The sequence below is a fragment of the Bos javanicus genome, chromosome 23, assembly GCF_032452875.1.
Source record: "Bos javanicus breed banteng chromosome 23, ARS-OSU_banteng_1.0, whole genome shotgun sequence".
In the NCBI taxonomy this organism is placed as follows: Eukaryota; Metazoa; Chordata; class Mammalia; order Artiodactyla; family Bovidae; genus Bos; species Bos javanicus.
The window spans coordinates 22,459,121-22,482,756 of NC_083890.1; the positions used below are offsets into that span (position 1 = coordinate 22,459,121).

The 23,636-nt window shown below is 37.7% G+C and overlaps 1 protein-coding gene across 1 annotated transcript in view; it reads right to left on the minus strand.

Moving 5' to 3' along the window:
- LOC133236394 (beta-defensin 112-like) overlaps nucleotides 1-4,227 on the minus strand; it is a 42,798-nt gene extending 38,571 nt beyond the window's left edge. The window contains exon 1 of the transcript XR_009732867.1: nucleotides 4,105-4,227. The gene's annotated coding sequence lies outside the window, so the exon portion shown is untranslated. The remainder of the gene's footprint in view (nucleotides 1-4,104) is intronic.
- Between the last annotated feature and the right edge of the window lie 19,409 nt (nucleotides 4,228-23,636).

The following is a 23,636-nucleotide window of genomic DNA, read 5'->3' on the forward strand; positions in this document are numbered from 1 at the left end:
AGCTAATGGAGGTAATGGAATTCCAGTTGAGCAATTTCAAATCCTAAAAGATGATGCTATGAAAGTGCTGCACTCAATATACCAGCAAATCTGGAAAACTCAACAGTGACCACAGGACTGGAAAAGGTCAGTTTTCATTCCAATCCCAAAGAAGGGCAATGCCAAAGAATGTTTAAACTACCACACAATTGCACTCATCTCACACACTAGCAAAGTAATGCTCAAAAGTCTCCAAGCCAGGCTTCAACAGCACGTGAACTATGAACTTCCAGATAGATGTTCAAGCTGGTTTTAGAAAAGGCAGAGGAAGCAGAGATCAAATTGCCAACATCTGTTGGATCATCAAAAAAGCAAGAGAGTTACAGAGAAACATCTGCTTCTGCTTTCTTGACTACACTAAAGCCTTTGACTGTGTGGATCACAATAAACTGTGGAAAATTCTTCAAGAGGTGGGAATACCAAACCACCTGACCTGCCTGCTGAGAAATCTGTTTATGCAGGTCAAGAAGCAACATATAGAACCAGACATGAAACAACAGACTGGTTCCTACTAGGGAAAGGAGTACATCAAGGCTGTATGTTGTCACTGCTTATTTAAATTATATGCAGAGTACATTATGCGAAATCCTGTTCTGGATGAAGCACAAGATGGAATCAAGATTGTCGGGAGAAATATCGATGACCTCAGATATGCAGATGACACCACCCTTATGGCAGAAAGTGAAGAGGAACTTCTTGATGAAAGTGAAAGAGGAGAGTGAAAAAACTGGCTTAAAACTCAACATTCAAAAAACTAAGTTCATGTTATCTGGTCCCATCACTCCATGGTAAATAGATGGAGAAACAATGGAAAAAGTGACAGATCTGGTTTTCTTGGGCTCCAACATCACTGCAGATGGTGCCTGCAACCATGAAATTAAAAGACACATGCTCCTTGGAAGAAAAGTAATGACCAACCTAGACAGCATATTAAAAAGCAAAGACATTACTTTGCCAACAAAGGTCCATCTAGTCAAAGCTATGGTTTTTCTAGTCATCAGGTATGGATGTGAGAGGTGGACTATAAAGACAGCTGAGCACCAATTACTTTGATCACCTGATGGGAAGAACTGATTCATTGGAAAAGACCCTGATTCTGGGAAAGATTGAAGGCAGGAGGAGAGGGGGACCACAGAGGATGAGATGGTTGGATGGCATCACCAACTCAATGGATATGAGTTTGAGTGAACTCCAGGAGTTGGTGATGGACAGGGAAGCCTGGTGTGCTGCAGTCTATGGGGTCACAAAGAGTCAGACACGACTGAGCAACTGAACTGAACTAACTGAATGTTAGACTCCAGCAATGTTTTCATAACAGTCCATTTTGGAAAAAAGAAATAAATCAACTAATGGAGGGATTAGAATTGAGAAAGTTTTGACATCTCAAAAAACAGCATGGAAGCAAATTGCCAAAATTTTCTCCTTGAGCTGCAGCGAGATTGAGAGTAATTACCAATAAATAAATTTAAAAATTAATATTAAATATATTTATGTTTCATAAGTCCTATGTTGAAATTCCAGGATTTGGAGTCATGACTGATGTTAATGAAGATGTTTCCCTTATTTTCTTTTCTCCAGTGTCCTGCAGGACATTTAGTGTAGGGAGAATAATTACATAGAAAACTACCATTGTTTGTAGGCTCTGGAAGACTGAGTGATTGACACCTGTCATTAATTCACATCCTGATCCCCACGAGGACATTTTGGCAACCATATGGCATGGGGGTGGAGTTCAATGTATCCTGTCTGTCCCTGACCAACACACACACACACACACACACACACACACACACACTCAGAAGCTACAAATGCCCATCCCGCATGTGAATGTCTGGGAGCTGTCAGAAGTACACACTGAGATACTACAGTATTTTACACTTATGATAATATGTCACAGGGTTAATGTAAGAAGTCAGCAAGCGTCATTCATTCTTGACTTTGGTAACAATTTCTATCATCCCAACCACACATCTTGTCACTTTCCATGCTGTTCTGGCAGTGGCTTATGTTGCCACCTGATCATAACACTCCAAATTATCATATAATTCTTCTTCAAGAGTTCCCAACATTCCTTCATTTCTGAGTTGTGCAGTCCACGTCTGGTTAATCATAACATATATCTTCAAGAGCCTCCAGTCAATTTTGATTACCATCTGCTGCATATTTGAAAGTCATTCCTGTAATGGAATGGCCAGACTGACATGTGTTATACCCAAAGCTTCATGTTAAAGGTGAAGAAGCTAGTTTTGATAAACTTAATTCAGAAGAATTCTTTTAAAGGGAGATTACCCTTGGCTACATATATGCATCATTTTAATTAGTTTATCCCTTTGTTCTTTTTATTAGTTTTTATTCCTTCTTAGAACTCTTATGTCAATTATGTTTTTTAATAAAATTTCTAGAAAGATAAGATGTACAGACGCAGAATAATGGTGCTCTCTTACCACTGGGAAGTCACTGAAACACTATAGCAATGTAGCTTGAAAGGAGAGAATTTGGATGTTTGAAGAAAATATTGAGACTTTCTGAATTTACCTATATCGTCCTGAAAGGGAATTAAAAAAAAACTCATAGTCATTTCATTAGTAGTTAGTTCATATGGTACTGGCTTGGGTGGATGAGATACAATTTCTATCCAAATTATTCTCATCTTAAACATTTCTCACAGGATGAAGGGTTAGTTTTGAAACACTTAACTGTTCATATACATATATATAAAACTATATATACTAACTATAATTATAAGGTAAAATATGTATTATATATAGTAACTATACATATATCTATACTAACTATAATATGCGTGTACTAACTATAATATATATGGTAAAATAATGAATTGTTATCACAGTTATTTATGCAGTTTGTCCAAGTTACTGTCATCCTGGTCATTAGCATCCTCATCAGCATCAGCCTGGGATAAACAGAAGGCACTCAAGCTTTAGCTCTTGTGATCACTGTCTTAGTCTGTTTGGCTGCTTGGACAAATTATCACAGGCTGGGTAGCTTATAAACAGCAGAGGTTTATTTCCCACAGATTTGGAGGCTGAAAGTCCAAGATCAAAGGGCCTTCACGGTCATTTAAGGCCCTTTTCAGGTTCACAGTTTTCTCTTGTACACACTCACGTGGCAGAAGGGGTGGGGGAGCTCTGTGGGATTCTTTTCCATCAGACCACTAATCCCATTCACGAGCGTCATCCTCATAACCCAAGTACCTTCCCCAAACCTCGCTTTCTAAAAACATCGCATGGGGCAGTAGAATTTCAACATATGACTTTTGGGGGACAAAACCATTCAGCCATAGCAATCATCCTCGAAGTTTTATTCAGATACTACTATTTATGAAGCATTGTTGTAAATCCAGGGGATCATATAGAAGTGTATATGATAATTTCTATCCTTAATGAATTCCTGATTCTAACTTAAAGTAAGGAATCGGATCAAACAAATCAATACTGACAACACCCAAGCTGCCTACAGGCCCTTCAAACAATAAACATCTTCATAGAACAGGAACCTCCTCTAGCAACTCAATGTAATGGACTTTGAAGATTTTGTTTTGGGGTCTCTCATTCTCTTCATGATTCATAAATATGAATTTAATATCTACCATATGCCAGACTGTGCAGAGTTTGAGTCCTTCCCACCTCTGATGGAAACTTTCCTGGGTATGGAGTCGTTCAGAGCCTTGGGCAGGTTGAATTCAACTAATGAACTGAAAATTAACATAGTTCACACTCCATAATGAAGAGGCAACTCCAAGTTATAGTTATACAATGAGTGGGGTGGGGAAGTGGCTTATAGGGGCTGTCAAGGACTCTCATTTTCCATGAAATCCAAAGCTCCAAGAACAGTTCACCTCAAATAAAAACTTCCTCCTTCATTTCAGCAGATACTCCCATCCATAAGCCTAGAATTTAGTAAGAGTAGGTACACATGTACACCCATGGTTGATCCATGTCAATGTATGGCAAAAACCACCACAGTATTGTAAAGTAATTAACCTCCAATTAAAATAAATAAATTAAAAAAAAAGAGTAGGGAAAGAATGCAATTTTTACAAACCTCTTTCTCTGATGAGATTTCCAGTTTCCTTTCCTGTTGTCTCTTGAAAAGCAGCTCCTCCAAGTCTTAAAAGCAGGAGTTGTATGTTCAAGGGATAAACTGACAATTTAGAACTTCCGTTGTTATTATAAAAATAATAATGATTTGCTGTCTCAACTCTTACTTGAAGTGGAGAAACAGATTGTTGGCCTGTGCCCAATTCCTATGGCCTTGTGCCTGCTGATAAGAGTGTATTATAAACTTTCCAATTGTTCTCTACCAGGGTGGAAAGCTGAGGTCCAATTCACTGAAAAATGTAGGTGAATTCAGTTGAAAATACTGAATTTAAGCTTAAATTTAATAAATTTAATAAATACAAATTTAAGCTTAATTTTGGTGATCATAAAAGGAAAGATTCAATAATGGTGTCCTATATTTTAAATATTTTAAATTCTCTTGTCTTTGCAGAGAGTGGGGATAACTCAAGAGCTAGGATTTTCACTATGCATTTAAATGTGTATGTAGCTATGAGCAAAATATTGGAACATAATTTATGTTATCAGTATTCATGGTTAAGGGATCACTGCCAGTAGCATTCTAAAATCAAATATTTTGGGGAGGGTTGAGGGTTGCATGTTAAAAAAAGTAAACATGTAAATGTTGGTCAAGTGATATTAAAAGAGCAAAGAAGGAGCAGGCTTTTACAGAAATGTGATGCTTTGCCAAAGTTTGTCTAACCACGAACCACAAATCACTAGGTTTATTTAAAATAAGCTTTAGAAATGGAGGCTCGGTTTCCAAAGTGTTTTGTTTTGAATTTATTATAATTAATCTCATTTTGTCATTTGTATGACACATTTTCCCAAAGGATATCAAGATACTTCACAAAAGCTAGTAGTGATGGCAAAATAGCATGATAATTGGTGTTAAACAGATCATTTGTTAAGGTGTTTTACTATACTAGTTCATCTCTCCAGCTTCATTCTCTTTTTTCCTGCTCCCAAATGATGCCAATTATCTAAAATCCTGAATAATAATTTATTAACCTTCACTGTCAACTTATTAATTTGGTTCTTCCATTCTCTTTGCAAACCATGCATCTCACTATTATCTTACATTCAGCAATACTTTTAATTATCAAATAATCATAGGTTATAAAAATACCTATCAGTGTTCATTACTAACATAAAATCTAAATGCAATTTTGTCTTCTGTAGATCCTTTTAACATAACTTTGTTTTCTATCCACTTTTTGGCCTTTGGGAAGGGTAAGTATTTTTCTCCTTTGCACTAATAATAGATTATTTTATGGAATCAGATGGTTTTTCTATGATTTTTGGGACACAGGTCAGGGTCTTACTTTGTGTAAACTGGCCTCATTTCTGCTATTCCCCCTACAGTTTGACTTTATCTATATAAAAAATATTCTGTGTTCCTAAAATATCTTCTAAGTCTGTTATACAAAAGATATTTAATTCTCCTTATAGACCTATTGTCTATTGTAGAGCTTTGCCTCAAGTAGACACAGTAAGATCATAAAAAACTTTGAAAATAAGTGATTTTCTATTTAGCACATTTTATACTAACTTGAGAGTGGAAGAAAAATAAAACACACAGACAAAATAAAATATGAATATTGTAGTTATTCTCCTGTATATGAAGTTGACCTATGGAAAGGTAACCTCATTGATTTCCTGGAGTAAACACCTACCCAGCCGATGTAAAGTGGGCTCTTTGGTATTTCAGCATTTAAAGTCTATAGAGAGAAGAAGTGTTTTACTTGAGTTTCTGGGTGGTTTGCTGATGTCTGGGTCACAGGTCATCTATGTACAAAATGCCACGCACTTTAAAATTACCTAGCAGAACTGATTCCAAATATTCAGCCCCACTGTCTCCCCAGGTTCACAATACACATCACAAACAAGTGTCTTGGTTTGGATTTGAGATATTTAGGACATGAGTTTGAGTAGGCTCCGGGGGTTGGTGACAGACAGGGAAGCCTGGCGTGCAGTCCATGGTGTTGCAAAGAGTTGGACACAACTGCGCGACTAAACTGAACTGATACAGTCACAAGGTAAGTGATTCCAAACTCACAATCCTTAAAGAATAAGATTCCTAGGCAGAATAATGTCATACCTCACTGTCTTGGAAAATCATAAGCAAATGGAAAACATACTTATCTCCACTTTCACTTCAGCTACTATTTTTTTTTCAGATACTCATGAACACACTTTAAAGGAGGCTAGAATTCTGTTAAGCCACCACCATAAGCTTTGGTTGCCAATCTAGGGCTAGTCAAGACACCAGGACATGTGGTGAGCATGTTAGCATTGGCTGTGTGTTGGTGCTATCTTCTGGTGAATGTCTGAGGAAGGTTCCAGTTGAGAGGAGTTCTCATTATACAGATAAGGAAAGAAATGTTATGAGAGGACATGATGGAGTTGAGATTTTAATCCAGATTTATGGGACTCCAAAATAAAGCCTATTACTCCTATACTTTAATGCACTGAAATTAGTTTCCTAGGGTGGTTGTGATGGAGTACTAAAAACTATGTATCTTAAAACAACAGCAAAAATATTGTTCTACAATTCTGGAAGCTAAAAGTCTGAAATCATGCTCTGAAAAACTAGAGGGGAGAATTCTTCGTTACTTCTTGTAGCTTTTGGTTTGTATCACCAATCTTTACACTTCCTTGGCTTGTAGATAAATCACTGGAAACTCAGTTTCAATTGTTGCATGGCTGTCTTTCTCTGTATCTCTTCTTACAAGGACACCAGTCATATTGGATTAAGGTTTCACTTTACTCCAAGATGACCTCAATTTTATACTATGATGCTCTGTCCAAGTAAGTCACAATTGTGAGGTACTAGGGGTTAGGAGAAAGGAGAAGTGACCCCACAAGAGACTGACCCAAACTTGCCTGTGAGTGTCCAGGAGTCTTTGGCAGAGGTGTGGGTCGGCAGTGGCCTGCTGCAGGGTTGGGGGCACTGAATGGATCAGTGCCTGCATGGGACCTTCCCTGGTGGCTCAGACAGTAAAGTGTCTGTCTACAATGTGAAAGACCTGGGTTCGATCCCTGGGTTGGGAAGATTCCCTGGAGAAGGAAATGGCAACCGACTCCAGTACTCTTGCCTTGAAAATCCCATGGCAGAGGAGCTTGGTGCAGGCTACTATCCATGGGTTCCAAAGAGTTGGGCACGACTAAGCGTCTTCACTTTTATTTTCACTTTCACCATTATCTTCACTACCTCCATCATAGTTTGTGCTCAGGTCAAACAACAGTGAGGAAACACAGCCCCATCAACAGAAAATTGGATTAAAGATCTACTGAGCATGGCCCTGCCCATCAGAAGAAAACCCAGTTTCTCCCTCAGTCAGTCTCTCTCATTAGGAAGCTTCCATAAGCCTCTTATCCTTCTCTATCAGAGGGCAGACAGAATGAAAACCACAATCACAGAAAACTAACCTATTTGATCACATGGACCACAGCCTTGTCTAACTCAATGAAACTACGAGCCATGCCATGGAGAGCCATACAAGGCGGATCAGTCATGGTGGAGAGTTCTGACAAAATGTGGTCCACTGGAGAAAGGAATGGCAAACCACTTCAGTTTCTTGCCTTGAGAACCCCACAAACAGTATGAAAAGGCAAAAAGATGGGACAATGAAAGATGAACTCCCCAGGTTGGCAGGTGCCCAATATGCTACTGGAGAACAGTGGAGAAATATCTCCAGTAAGAATGACAAGATGGAGCCAAAACAAAAACAACACCCAGTTGTGGATGTGACTGGTGATGGAAGTAAAGTCCAATGCTGTAAAGAGCAATATGTCATAGGAACCTGGAATGATAGGTCCATGAATCAAGGCAAATTGGAAGTGGTCAAACAGGAGATGGCAAGAGTTAACATCAACATTTTAGGAATCAGCCAGCTAAAATGGACTGGAATGGGTGAATTTAACTCAGATGACCTTTATATCTACTACTGTGGGCAAGAATCCCTTAGAAGAAATGGAGTAGCCATCATAGTCAAGGAAAAGAGTCTGAAATGCAATACTTGGATGCAATCTCAAAAATGACAGAATGATCTCTGTTCATTTCCAAGGCAAACCATTCAATATCACGGTGATCCAAGTCTATGCCCCGACCAGGAATGCTGAAGAAGCTGAAGTTGGACGGTTCCATGAAGACCTATAAGATCTTCTAGAACTAATATCAAAAAAAAGGATGTCCTTTTCATTATAGGGGAGGGACTGGAATGCAAAAGTAGGAGGTCAGGAGATACCTGGAGTAACAGGAATTTGGCCCTGGAGTACAAAATGAAGCAGGTCAAAGGCTAACAGAGTTTTGTCCAGAGAATGCACTGGTCATAGCAAACACTCTCTTCCAATAACACAAGAGAAGACTCTACACATGGGCAACACCAGATGGTCAATACCGAAATCAGATTGATTATATTCTTTGCAGCCAAAGATGGAGAAGCTCTATACAGTTAGCAAAAACAAGACCAGGAGCTGACTGTGGTTCAGATCATGAACTTCTTATTGCCAAATTCAGACTTACATTGAAGAAAGTAGGGAAAATCAGTAGACCATTCAGATATGACGTAAATCAAATCCCTTACGATTATAGAAAAGAAGTGAGAAATAGATACAAGGGATTAGATCTGATATACAGAGTGCCTGAAGAACTATGGACAGAGGTTCATGACATTACAGGAGGCAGGTATCAAGACCATCCCCCAGAAAAAGAAATGCAGAAAGGCAAAATGGTTGTCCGAAGAGGCCTTGCAAATAGCTGAGAAAAGAAAAGATGCAAAAGGCAACTGAGAAAAGGAAAGATATGCCCATTTGAATGCAGAGTTTCAAAGAATAGCAAGGAGAGATAACAAAGCCTTCCTCAGTGATCAAAGCAAAGAAATAGAAGAAAACAATAGAATTGGAAAGACTAGAGATCTCTCCAAGAAAATTAGAGATAGCAAGGGAAAATTTCATGCAAAGACGGGCACAATAAAGGACAGAAATGGTATGGGCTTAAACCGAAGCAGAAGACATTAAGTAGAGTGGCAAGAATACACAGAACAAATATACAAAAAGATCTTCATGACCAGATAACCATGATGGTGTGATCACTCCCCTAGAATCAGACATCCTGGAGTGAAATCAGGTGGGCCTTAGGAAGAATCACTATGAACAAAGCTAGCAGAGGTGATGGAATTCCAGCTGAGCTATTTCAAATCCTAAAAGTTGATGCTATGAAAGTGCTGCACTCAATATGCCAACAAATCTGGAAAATTCAGCAGTGACCACAGAACTGGGAAAGGTCAGTTTTCATTCCAATCTCAAAGAAAGGCAATGCCGAAGAATGTCCAAACTACCACACAATTGCACTCATCTCACACACTAGCAAAGTAATGCTCAAAATTCTCCAAGCCAGGCTTCAGCAATACATGAACTGTGAACTTCCAGATGTTCAAGCTGGAATTAGAAAAGGCAGAGGAAATGAGATCAAATTGCCAACGTCTGTTGGATCATCGATAAAGCAAGAGAGTTCCAGAAAAACATCTACTTCTGCTTTATTGACTTTGACTAAAGCCTTTGACTGTGTGAATCACAACAAACTGGAAAATTCTTAAAGACGTCGAATACAAGACCACTTGACCTGCCTTCCTGAGAAATCTGTATGCAGGTCAAGAAGCAACAGTTAGAACTGGACATGGAACAACAACAGACTGGTTCCAAATAGGGAAAGAAGTATGTCAAGGCTGTATATTGTCACCCTGCTTATTTAACTTATATGCAGAGTACATCATGAGAAATGCTAGGCTAGATGAAGCACAAGCTGGAATCAAGATTTCCAGAAGAGATACCAATAACCTCAGATATGCTGATAACACCACCCTTATGGCAGAAAGCAAAGAAGAACTAAAGAACCTCCTGATGAAAGTGAAAGAGGAGAGTGAAAATTTGGCTTAAAACTCAACATTCAGAAAACTAAGATCATGGCATCTGGTCCCATCACTCCATGGAAAATAGATGTATAAACAATGAAAACAGTGACAGACTTTATTTTTCTGGGCTCCAAAATCACTGCAGATGGTGACTTCAGCCTTGAAATTAAAAAACACTTGCTCCTTGGAAGACAAATTATGACCAATCCAGCCAGCATATTAAAAAGCAGAGATATTACTTTGCCAACAAACGTCCATCTAGTCAAACCTTTGGTTTTTCCAGTGGTCATGTATGGATGTAAGAGTTGGACTATAAAGAAAGCTGAGTCCAAAGAACTGATGCTTTTGAACTGTGGTGTTGGAGAAGACTCTTGGGAGTCCCTTGGACTTCGAGGAGATTCAACCAGTCCATCCAAAGGGAGATCAGTCCTGAATATTCATTGGAAGGACTGATGCTGAAGCTGAAACTCCAATACTTTGGCCCCCTGATGTGAAGAACTGACTCATTTGAAATGACCCTGATGCTGGGAAAGATTGAGGGCAGGACAAGAAGAGGATGATAGAGCATGAAGATGGTTGGATGGCATCACCAACTGGATGGACATAGTTTGAGTAAGCTCTGGACAGGGAAGCCTGGCGTGCTACAGTCCATGGGGTCACAAAGAGTCAGACATGACTGAGTGACTGAATTGAACTGAAGGGTTTAGGACTTGAATATATCTTTTTTTGATGATACAATGCAACCTATAACTCTTCTCACATACTAATACAACATCTTCAAAACAAATGTTGTCTGTGAAAAACCCTCCTTGGCCTCAAGGAGTTTGAGTTTGAAAGAGAGTGAGAGAGAATGAAAGAGATATTTCATCCAACTCATCTAGTTTATGACACAGTTTTCAAGAATGTAGGTTTATTTCACTGAAAAACAGAACAGATTCCTCCCACAAAGAGTACTGTATCCTTTCAAACAGCGGCAATCACAAGGCACATGTGTATAAGATATGTAAAGCTATACAGAAGTGAAACATTAAAAAAGGTGTTATTTAAAAAGATGTGAAGACTATTTGCCTGTATGAACATAGATTATAAAAATGACAATTATATATGTTTATATCTGGAGAATTGGTAGTATTTCATCATTACTAAACACATGCCTTTTTCATGCTAAACAAAAGGATTCCTTGCTTGATTTTTTAAGCACTCTACCGTATTATTCCTGGGTTGTTTCTAAAGTGTTACGATCTCCAAGTAGTAAGTGATCAGGATTCACGTTTCCTTGACACGTCTACACAACTTAATCTAAAACAAAACAGATGCTCTCCTCACACTTACAAATTTGAACTGAACTGCATTACAAAGAGTTGTCGAGGAGGAACAAGGTAGAGCAGCAGAGCATTATCTAGGAATGCCTCTTCCACTCTGCAGATGTGTCCCCTGGCTGTAGAGTCTTGGTTCAGTACTTTTTACAGAGCCTGGATGATTCATGTTCAACAGGAAGTGATGGTTCACTTTCCACACTGAGCCAGAGAAGGATGATGGATATAGCCCCATGAAATGGAGACAGTCCACATAGCCCAACCTGGAGGAATCTTTTGTCATGACTTACTTAGAAAGGATGTTATGATAATGCTGTATTAATCAGGTTTCTCCAGGGAACCCGGAGGAGATTTTTGTATATACACTATTATTATTATTATTATCTATTGTTATATATGAGTTTATTATAAGCAATTGGATCACATAATTTATGGAGGAGAAAAGTACCACAGTCTGCTATTAGCAAGTTGGAGACCCAGAAGAGCTGGTGGCATAGTTCCAGCCCAATGTCAAAGGCCTGAGCACCAGGAAAGTCAGTGGTCGAAACTCTAGTCCAAGTGCAGAAGATCCATGTCCCAGTTTGGAAACTCCCAGGCAGAAAGAGAGTAAATTCTCCCTTCCTTCTTTTTGTTTTATTCAACGCTCAACAGATTAGATGAAACCTGCCATATTGGAGGGCTTCCCAGGTGGTGCTAGTGACAAAGAACCCACCTGCCAATGCAGGAGATGTAAGAGACAAGGGTGCAACCTCTAGGTCGGGAAGATCCTCTGGAGAAGGGCATGGCAACCCACTCCAGTATTCTTGCCTGGAGACTCTCATGGACAGAGGAGCCTCGCAGGCTATAGTCCATAGTGGTGCAAAGAGTTGCACACAACTGAAGTGACTTAGCACAGCACAGCACCATATTGGGAAGGCAGCAATCTGCTTTACCCAATCTGCTGCTGCTGCTGCTGCTGCTGCTAAGTCGCTTCAGTCGTGTCCGACTCTGTGCGACCCCACAGATGGAAGCCCACCAGGCTCCTCTGTCCCTGGAATTCTCCAGGCAAGAACACTGGAGTGGGGTGCCATTTCCTGCTCCAGTGCTAACTGATTCAAATATTAATCTTATCCAGAAACACCCTCATAGATATACATAGAAATAATGTTTAACCAAATATCTGGGCACCTTGTGGCCTAGTCAAATTGACACATAAACTTAACCATCATAGGTACTGTTCTTGAATTTTTGAGAGAATCGTCCTTAAATATTTATCAGTTACTTAGAAGGCATACTTCCTCTTCCATTTTTGCACCCTATCCTAGATATTCTGGGCCAACTCTAGGAAGTGATCAGTATTAGAGAAGCTGAAGGCAAAACTCTGTGCTATCAATAAGGAAGCAATTCAGGTGGTGAAACAGCACATTTTCCCCTAAATCACTGATACTGCCCTCAGTATCAATCTTTTTTCTCTGTTACTGTTCTCTAAGTCTTGAAATTTGACCTAGAATTTTATTTCAGAATTAACTGAGAATTACAGACACCATATCATAATTTAGAAAAGCAGAAAGCTAAGAATTCAGACAGATTCATATTAGAATCCCAGTTCTGTTTTTTATCTACCTGGCAGCTCTGGGGTCATAGTTTGACCTCTGCAAGTTATAGCTCTGACTTGTAATATCAGGAAATTAACATATTCCTATACAGTTATTTTGAAAGATAATTGAGATAATAAAGTGATATGCTGAAAATATGCTCACCATCACACAGCTAGTATGCAGTAGAGCTGAAATTTGAAACGAGGATTTATTTTATTACTTAGCCCCTCAGTAGGCTGGACTTGACTTACAGGTTTATAGTTTGTTGACCCCTGTCCGCTTCTAGAAATTGTTTTATTGGAAGAGAGCTACACCCATATTTTAAAATGTATTACCCATACTTTTGCAGGCAGAGTTGAAAAGTTATGATATAAACAAAAATTTAAAATATTTACTATTTGTTTCACTTCATAAAGTTTGCCGAGACTTCACATTATACTGTTGGGGATACTTATGATAATGTTGGAATTTAAAAGATAGGAAAAATAATATAATTATCCTGTGTCAATGTGGGTTCATCAGTTGTAACAAATGTACCACTCTGGGGTGGGATATTGATGGTAGGGAGGTTGAGCCTGAGTGGGAACACAGGACATAGAGAATTCCCTATACTTTCTGCTCAATTTTGTTATGTGAACTTAAAACTCCTGTAAGAAGTAAATTTAAGTAATTAAGTACATGCATTTATTTTATTATTATATTTTCATATTATTTAATTATGCTATTAGTTAATAAATATGTATACCTTTACATTAGCTGGAATCAAGATTGCCGGGAGAAATATCAATAACCTCAGATATGCAGATGACATCACCCTTATGGCAGAAAGTGAAGAGGAACTAAAAAGCCTCTTGATGAAAGTGAAAGTGGAGAGTGAAAAAGTTGGCTTAAAGCTCAACATTCAGAAAACTAAGATCACGGCATCCGGTCCCATCACTTCATGGGAAATAGATGGGGAAACAGGGGAAACAGTGTCAGACTTTATTTTTGGGGGCTCCAAAATCACTGCAGATGGTGACTGCAGCCATGAAATTAAAAGACGCTTACTCCTTGGAAGAAAAGTTATGACCAACCTAGATAGCATATTAAAAGCAGAGACATTACTTTGCCAACAAAGGTCTGTCTAGTCAAGGCTATGGTTTTTCCTGTGGTCATGTATGGATGTGAGAGTTGGACTGTGAAGAAGGCTGAGTGCCGAAGAATTGAGGCTTTTGAACTGTGGTGTTGGAGAAGACTCTTGAGAGTCTCTTGGACTGCAAGGAGATCCAGCCAGTCCATTCTGAAGGAGATCAGCCCTGGGATTTCTTTGGAAGGAATGATGCTAAAGCTGAAACTCCAGTACTTTGGCCACCTCATGCGAAGAGTTGACTCATTGGAAAAGACTCTGATGCTGGGAGGGATTGGGGGCAGGAGAAGGGGACGACAGAGGATGAGATGGCTGGATGGCATCACTGACTCGATGGACGTGAGTCTGAGTGAACTCCAGGAGTTGGTAATAGACAGGGAGGCCTGGCATGCTGTGATTCATGGGGTCGCAAAGAGTCGGACACGACTGAGTGACTGATCTGATATATATATATATAAATTTTTGAAAGCAAAGAAAAATTGAAACTGAAAAGCATATTAAGAAGTCCCCTGGGACTTTTCTGGTGGTCCAATGGTTAAGACTTCACCTTCCAATGCAGGGAATGTGGGTTTGATCCCTGAACAGGGAGCTAGGATTCTACATGTCTTGGGGCCAAAAAGCCAAAACATAAAACACAAGTGATATTGTAACAAATTCACTAAAGACTTAAAAAAAATGGCCCATATCAAAAACAACAAAGTTTATTTATTTCAGCAAATGAGGTAGTACCTGGTCCATTCTCTGTCTACAGAGGAACTAGGAATCATATTTGGCAGCAATTCAGGTAAATAGCATTAGCCACACTCTATTTTTCAAGGATATTGCTATTCTAATAATAAATTATTTTAATATGTCCCCACTGATATAAGAGTATACCATATTTGTGTATTATGACATACTATCTAATAATAATACAACTAATAATAGTTATGTTATTATTAACAAGTTGTCACTGTAAGGTTGACGAGGATTGTTCTGTCAGGGACAGATGGACACTATATTCAGCTAACCAATTGCTCTTTTCTACATTGTGTCTAAGAAATGCAGCTTCCTGTGGATGACTGGGTATTTCTAGTACAGCCAGAGATGATTTGACTGCCTTCTAATAATCAGAGCATTGTGTCTCACCAAAAATATTTTAAAAAATCAACCACTTGTGGATTTTAAACAGGATGCTCCTTTTTTAAATACTAGTATCTTTTATACTGCTCACATAAATACTTCCTAACAGATTATCAGAATTTGGAAATACAGGCTATCCCCACATTCCAGATTTGACAAAATCATGTGTTTTTTTTTTTTTTTTTAAACAAACTCCAAAACAACTCTTTGGTGAGTTCTTGCAATAGATACTGTTTAATCTGTTAGATTGATTTTTTAAAATCAAAATTAAAAATAACAAAATTCAAAATTTATAGCTAAGAAATTAGTTAATGGGTATCTACAAACTTGCAACTGAGTTTTATGTAAGCTAAAAATCTGCAAGATTTAATTGATTTTCCACGTTGTATCCTGAGGAATAGTGTTTTGTACCTCATGACTAATTCACAAGTGTGATTTCTCAGGAGTGTGCACACACACTCACATATAAGTATAGATGCATAACTATATATTATGTGTGTGTCATACATGTCTGTGTGTGTATGTATACATAAATATACATATATAAATATATACACACACACCGCATATATATGGCTAATTATTCTGGTAGCAAAGGTCAAAGGTCAAAAGGACAAAGTGGCCACATAAATTAATAATAGTTTAGAGGATTTGTATGGAATGTGGACCTAAATTGCTGTGTTACACTACCTTGCTGAAATCCTATTGCTGAAATTTTGCACTGCTAGGCAGTAAACTAGAAAGAAAAAAAAAGAAATTGAGAAAGTGTTAATTTTTAAGCAAGTTTGACAAAGATTGAGTTTCATATGACAAATATTGTCAGCAAGACAGGATTCTGTCAGTGGAAGAAGTTTAAACATTAACAATTTCTGTCAGGCTGTTGACACAATCATGGCAGACATTTCCCAAGATGCCGAGATGACTGCTGGCATTTGTCAACAATCCTGTCATAGTGACAGCAATAAGACCATGTCTGGAAATGTGACAGTTTTGGCTTTGTGCTCCCCTGAGCAATAGCCCAAGTGTTCAGAGAAAGTGTGGGAAAACCCATATTTCTGCATTGTCATTCGAACACAGAAAACACAGGAGGGAAATGAGCTGTCACTCCAATTCCCATGATGCCTTGCTGCTTAGCATAACTCTACAGCGCGGCCCTAGGTCCACTGGTCCATACTCTGACAGATAATTAAGAAAGCAGCAGCTTTTTCTAGACGGCTCTTCCTCATGATTTGCATTTTAGCCAGAGGCGACCAGTTATAAAAAAAACATGATGGAAAGATGGTAAGAAGCCAATTAGATGGATGGATGGCTGACTGACAGCTCTCTGGTATTACGACTCCAGATTTCAGACTACATAGCCTGGCAGTTTTCTACAAGAACCAACTTTTTTGCAGGTTGGTAAAGCTGTTAAATGTGGGACTATATATAGCGCTATATAATTTTTGCAAAGTTGTACATTTTCCTTAAATAAGCATGTATTCTTTTCAATCAGGGTTTGCATTAAACAAGTTTTCACAATTTAATCACAACTTGTGTCACTAAATTTAGCAATATTAAAATTCGAGACAACTTGTAGGCGCATTATCTGTGCCAGTAGAGAAGTGATTAAAAAGCTGAGAACCACGTTGCGCCAGCAGAGATAAAGTGAACTAATAATTAGAATGTCTGTGCAAATGTGCCTTTGGAACTTTGAAATGTACATTGTTTGGTTCTAAGCAAGTAGAAGCATAAACCCAAAACTTCCTCTCCGTCTTTAGATTCTACACACATATATTTACTTATCCTTGTAGAAGGTCTAATATATGCTTGCATGTCTGCTACTTCAGCTAATTTTGATGTAAAAATAAAATAAACTGTTAGATTCAAGCTTCCAGTTTGGCCGTGATATTCTATAGCTTCTAGCCAATGGGAGTTAACTCTTCATAATATCGTCCAATTTGGAACCTTAACCAATGTTTCCTGTGTACTGCATGCTGTGTGTGTATGTGTCTATATACATACACAGACACACTCACATACACAGATATACTTTCTGAGAAGCCAACTATTTGTTATTAGAGCAACATATCTCCATCTGTAGCTTGAAACGAGAGAATTTTCTTTCAAATTGTAATGTTTCCTCTGATTTTTTTTTTTTTGATTTTGCAATACTAGGAGAAGGCAATTATTTCACTATGAATTGAGGTTTTAGTAAGGAACATTAACCCAAGCCAAAATTACAAAGTGTATTTTCTTGCTGTGGGTAATGCCTGAGAATGAATATTAAATCAATAGTGGCTCTGAATGCTTTTGGTAGCGTAAAATGGAGCAGTGTAGATTTCAAAGGTCTATGTTTATCACCGAATGTAATTTTGATGTCAAAATCCACAATACATATAAAGCATGATTGAGAATGACCTGTCATATGTATTAACTCTACCTATTTATTTTCTTCTCAATCATATTGGTACTTGTCTTTTTTTTTTTTTTTTTACTTTTGCTATTAGAATAAAATAACCTTATTATACCTATAACCATTCTAAAATATTCTACCTGTACTTCCTTGGAGAGTTGAAACAGAAATTCAAGGGACTAATGACAATTCCATAAACTACCTCACAAATTAGAGAGGAATAAAATACATGTTGGTTTTTCATTAGAAACATCTTTTCCTATTGACACAGTATGATACTATTACAAATAAAAATCTTTTAGAAGAGTTCTTATAAATTTTTAAGAACTCTGTTTCCTCTCAATATTTGAAACTCTAATTATATAAGGAAAATATACTTTCATTATTCAGCATTTTAGTTTCCTCTGAATTTGCTATTTTAAAAGAGACAAATTCCGTGCCCCAATGAGGTAATTCTTCAAATGAGAAAAGTGAAAAGCACTGAAGTATTTACTTATTTGAATAGATATTTTTGCTCAGTGTCTCACTGGGTCTTCTTCCCTACGTCCTCAGCTTGCAGCAGCCACTCATACTTTTTGTTGAAATTTATTTCACGTTTGGATTCTTTTACTTATGGCACAATGTCAATGCACTGTATTTTTTCAAGCTCTGGGGGAAATTATGCATCTTCTAAAAAATAATTAGAATTGAAATGTGAGTAATAACATATAATAGATTTTGAAATAACAACTGCACTAACTATGTAAAACTTTTTTAAACTACATATTAAGAGAAAATTTCTGTTTAAGGGAAAAAATCTGAAGCATGATGGTTATTAAACTGAGATGAGTTCTGAAAATTTTAAAGGAGAAATTTGTGTCACTGTATTACAAAGAGATATATTTCTAAATAAAAAATGAAATGTGTTATCACCAGAGCAAAAAGATACCTCACCACGAGACTTGTGGAGTTGTGCCTGGAAAATGTACTAACACTCATTGGAGCTTATTACTACCTCCGCATTCATATTAAACTCATGTGCAATTTAAGTGGCTGGAATTTGAACATAAACAGCAATGTGAGGAATATAGACATGTTTTTAAAAAATTGGTTTCCTTCAATGTATCTGTATTTCTAGTTGAATATTTGGCTATAGAAGTGCTCTGTCAGATTTAAAGTAGAATTTTCTGATAACATATAATTATTGTAGCCCTGCCTCTCAGGTAGATATATGCAAATAGTAATCAGAGACATATTTTGAGAATAACAAAGGTTCTTTTCAGCACATTTTACACTAACAGAAAAGTAAAGAAAAATAAGGTGAAAACCATTATTGTGAATGTGAATTACATTAATGTGAATGTGAAAGTTATTTCCTGTTTCTTTTTTCTTCCAGATAATTTATAGAAATAGAGCTTCATTGATCCCTTTAGAATAGATCTTTATAATCCTACATGAAACTGGATTTTTGTTGTTCAATATGTATAAACAATTTCTGTAAGTACAATAACAATTGTCCTTGAACGTCTTTTAAACGATGTCATTAAAGAAGCATGTTATTTATGTTGAATTGATCCTTAGTACCTCATATACTTTTCTAACTCCCTAAACACCCAATGAACCTGAAAACCATTGTAGTGACAACACAGGGGTGGTATGCCTCCTTTACTTATCTGCTTTGGAATACTTAACAGAAGCCAAGATATAACTTAAAATCTGTTCATCTTCTCTGAGTTGGAGTTGAGTCTGGCTATATATATATATATTATTGAGAGAGAGAGAGAGAGAAAGAGGGCACAGAAGGGGCAGAGATACTGAGAGAAAAGCAAATCAGCAACAATTCTTTGTTATACCTTGCTCATAAATTGTTCAGAATCCCATTAAAATGAATGATTTGAATTATGTAAGAAAGTCCACCAACAGTGAGACACATATAGAAAAACCAGAGCCTTCTTAAAGACTAGAGAGGCATGCACATCCCAACAGTAAGATGAATCCTCTCTCCCCCTGCATTCTGATAGTCTTTCTCTTAAATGTCTTTGCAAGCACATCTCTGTCTGTGTTGTGTTAACAGCAAACTGCAAGCTCTTCAGAGGCACGAGCTGCACCTCCCTTGTCTTTTCATTCGGGTACCAATAATACCAGCTCACAGTAGAGGTTCAGTTAATGGTGATTGAATTTAATGCTGATGTGTGCTTGGCTTTTCAGTCATTCGTTCTCTTATCTATCAAAGATTTAGTATTCCATTGGCTACTCACTTATGTCCAAGTTGTGACTGGGCCAGGCAGTTTCACTATATTTTTCAAGCACAACTGAGCCAAGGTTTTATATGTGCTTTAGCTATGAGAAGACTGGACAAGAAATGATGGTGAGAGCAATGCATGTCCTTCTTTTCCTCATCACATCATACTAATCATAGTAATGGTTCCCAGGTGGCATAGTGGTAAAGAATCTGCCCTGCCAATGCAGAAGACCTGGGTTTGATCCCTCAGTCAGGAAGATCCCCTGGAGTAGGAAATGGCAACCTACTCCAGGATTCTTGCCTAGAAAATTCTATGGACAGAGGAGCCTTGCAAGCTACAGTCCATAGGGTCGCAAAGAGTCGAACACAACTTAGCACACACACAGTGACTTGGCTATGAGAAGACTGGATGAGGAATGATGGTTAGAGCAATGCATGTCCTCCTCCTAATCATCACATCATATTAATCATAGTAATGGTAGTAACTATCATTATAATCCATCATCTGCCTAAGGCTGACCATTGACTGATCATCTGCTATGTAGGGAACAGTGTATGCTGTCTTTCACAGCAAAATGATTCTGTGTGTGTGGGTAAAGAAAGATGCTAGAATTTTGGTTATTTCTTACTATTCAACTCAATTTTTCCTATTCAATCATTCAAAACTACCTTAAGAAAGTGAAAGAAAATGTTAGTTGCTCAGTTGTGTCTGATTCTTTGTGGACCCCATGGACTGTAGCCCACCAGACTCCTCTGTCCATGGGATTTTCCAGGCAAGAATACTGGAGTGGATTGCCATTTCCTTCTCCAGGGGATCTTCCCAAGCCAGCTTGAACCCCGGTCTCCTACATTGCAAGTGGATTCTTTACTATCTGAGCCACCATCAGGGAAGCCCTCATTTGCATATGTGACATTCAAAAAGTTAAGTAGCTTTCCCCAGATGTAATTTGAATTGAGATTTGATTTCAAAGCTTCTTTACAGTGCCTGACTTTTTAGTAAATAAATAAATACATATTCACATTAACAATATGTTCTAATTTTAATGCAAGCATGTCTAAAGGCAAACAAACAAATAAAACCTTATAAAGCATTAGTAGTGTTGTGTCCCTTAGTGAATGGACACTGACTGATATAACTGTGTTAATCCTCATGTCATCAATGCAAAACAGAATTTTTCTTATAACCTGGAGGGGCTCAAATTAATAGGAAAAAAATGGATACTAATCCTATTTATAAGACAAATTTAGGAAGATAGAAGGAGAAACAGTATGGAACATGATATACTATTTGTCCTCTTTGACCTAAAAATCTATTGGAAAAAGACACAAATAATTCTTTTATAATAATTGATACATACAGTATAGGGTTCTGAGGAAATTATTCAGTGATGGCCCTGAGATGTGAAAAGAAGTCTTCAATTGTGTTAGGTCTTGTCAAGTGATTATACAACTACAGTGGCTGAGATAGCAGAGAGCATTTAAGGTAAGAGAAACAGCGGGAAACAGGAGCTGTAAGAAGGTACTAAATTATCACATGTATCTAGAACATAGCATGAATCCTGCAAGCACGAGGTTGTGCAGGAGGCTTGTGGAGGGGTGAGTACATTGGCAAATAATCTTGAAAAATCAGGCTGGGACAAAATAAAGGAGACACTTCTTTGCCAGGCTCGGAAGCTTCCACTTTCTTCTGTAGGTAATGGGAAATCATCTATAAGCATCACTGTGATGTGATTGAATTAGTGAATTAGGATGATAACTCTAACAGCGAAATGGATCAAGGTTGAAAAGTAGAGTTTGGTGACAGAGAGACCAGTATGGGGACTGCTTCCGTGACAGGGATGATGAATAACTGAGCTAAAATTGTGATAGTGGATTATAGCGATGAAGGTTTAGCAGCCAGTCCTGGTTGGTAGTGTATCAAAACACCTCATTTTTGTGCGATTTTCTCCAGCTTTCTAACAATGCCAATAGCTTTACTTTTCTGAGATTTAGGCTCTAAATCTGTTGGTAATTGCCCAATGTGATTGTTAAGTATAGTTCTCTGTCAGGAGGGAAGAGTCAGAGCATAAGAGGAAAATGTTTCAGTAATTTTCTTCTCTTTGGGAAAAGATTTATTATATTCATGTTAATTTTTCTATTTTTATTTTTTCAACAGAAGGTCATACATATGCTATTTCAGAGTTCACAGCTAGCCCCTCACTACTCAAATTGTGGGTGTTATTATTGCCAGACTGCAGAGATGCAGAAGAACTGACTTGAGAAGCCAGGAGATTATTCATGCACCCACACACACTGTTATCTCTGGGAACTCTTAATCAATGCAGGGTGAGAGCCAGTTAGCACGACTGAGGTTAGGGCACCCGGGCTGTTCTGTGGAAGATGAGAAATTAAAACGTGACTATTATTCAAATTGGAATATAAAATAAAGAGCACATTCTAGGAAAGAAGAAGAGGATAATAGAAGTAAAGACTTAGCTACAGAATCACTGGATATATTGTGTCTTTTCCTTGAAATGTCAAAACATTATAATAAGCTTTGATGGGAGGGAGGGAAAGGTTTGGAGGATGTATACCCCATTTTTCTTGTTCCTGTAGATATGCTGAAATAGAAGTTCTTAAAAGCTGAGAATGTCTACTAAGGATGCCTGAATATATAGACTAATCTTATAGACAATTGCACTAAAATTTAAAACATCTATGAATGAATCAGAAAATAAATTACAAATGTCAATTAATAGTTCAGTGATTACAAAGAAAATAGACAATGGACCAAAATTCTAATTATAACCATTAGAACTTAGATCACAATTTTGAGCTCATTAAGGATATGCTGCTGCTGCTGCTGCTAAGTCGCTTCAGTCGTGTCTGACTCTGTGTGACCCCGTAGACGGCAGCCCACCAGGCTCCCCCGTCCTTGGGATTCTCCAGGCAAGAATACTGGAGTGGTTTACCATTTCCTTCTCCAATGCATGAAAGTGAAAAGTGAAAGTGAAGTTGCTCAGTCATGTCTGGCTCTTAGCGACCCCATGGACTGCAGCCTACCAGGCTCCTCCATCCATGGGATTTTCCAGGCAAGAGTACTGGAGTCGGTTGCCATTGCCTTCTCCGGTCATTAAGGACATAATGATAGTGTAATAGTGTAATTTAACTAAAAATTAAAAATTTTTCTTAATAGTTAAAAACATGATTATCTACTTAATAATAATTTATTTGATGTTTAATTTAAAGAAGTTTTGGTCATAAATACATGCTTGCTTTGACTTCTTGACAGTATTGCTGCTCATGTTAAAAAAAAAACAACAATGCTTTAAATTCATGTATAACTTAGCTATCTGAATCATTTTATTTTATTTCTCTTAGATTATGCCTATGAATTCACATTTGTTTTTTCCCCCCATATTTTTCAATGTTTCTGACCCTGTATTTTTATTCTATATTTTTATCATATAATTTGACTTTTTTCCCCCTTACCATCTAGTTGGTTTCTGGACCGTTTTTTTTTTTTTTTTTTAGTACTGAGACTTCAGCTGTTACTAGCACTTGGCCTCAGCATTCAGTAACTCACTATCAGCAATTACTAGAAAAGATAACATTCCATGGAAATATGTATTAACCATGGAGTATTCTTTTCAAAGTACCTTGACATTCCCTCCCCAAATCCACACATTCCCAGATATATGCTTTAGCTCCTTTTTACTCCCATAGTCCTGGGTCAGAGAAGACAAAGTCCATGGCATAAGAGGCATAATAAAAATTTGTACCTTTAAGTCAAAGTGAAATTATTAGATATTCCTAATTTTTCAAATGAATAAGCCACATATGACAAGCATGGAGTACAAAAGGAGCGTG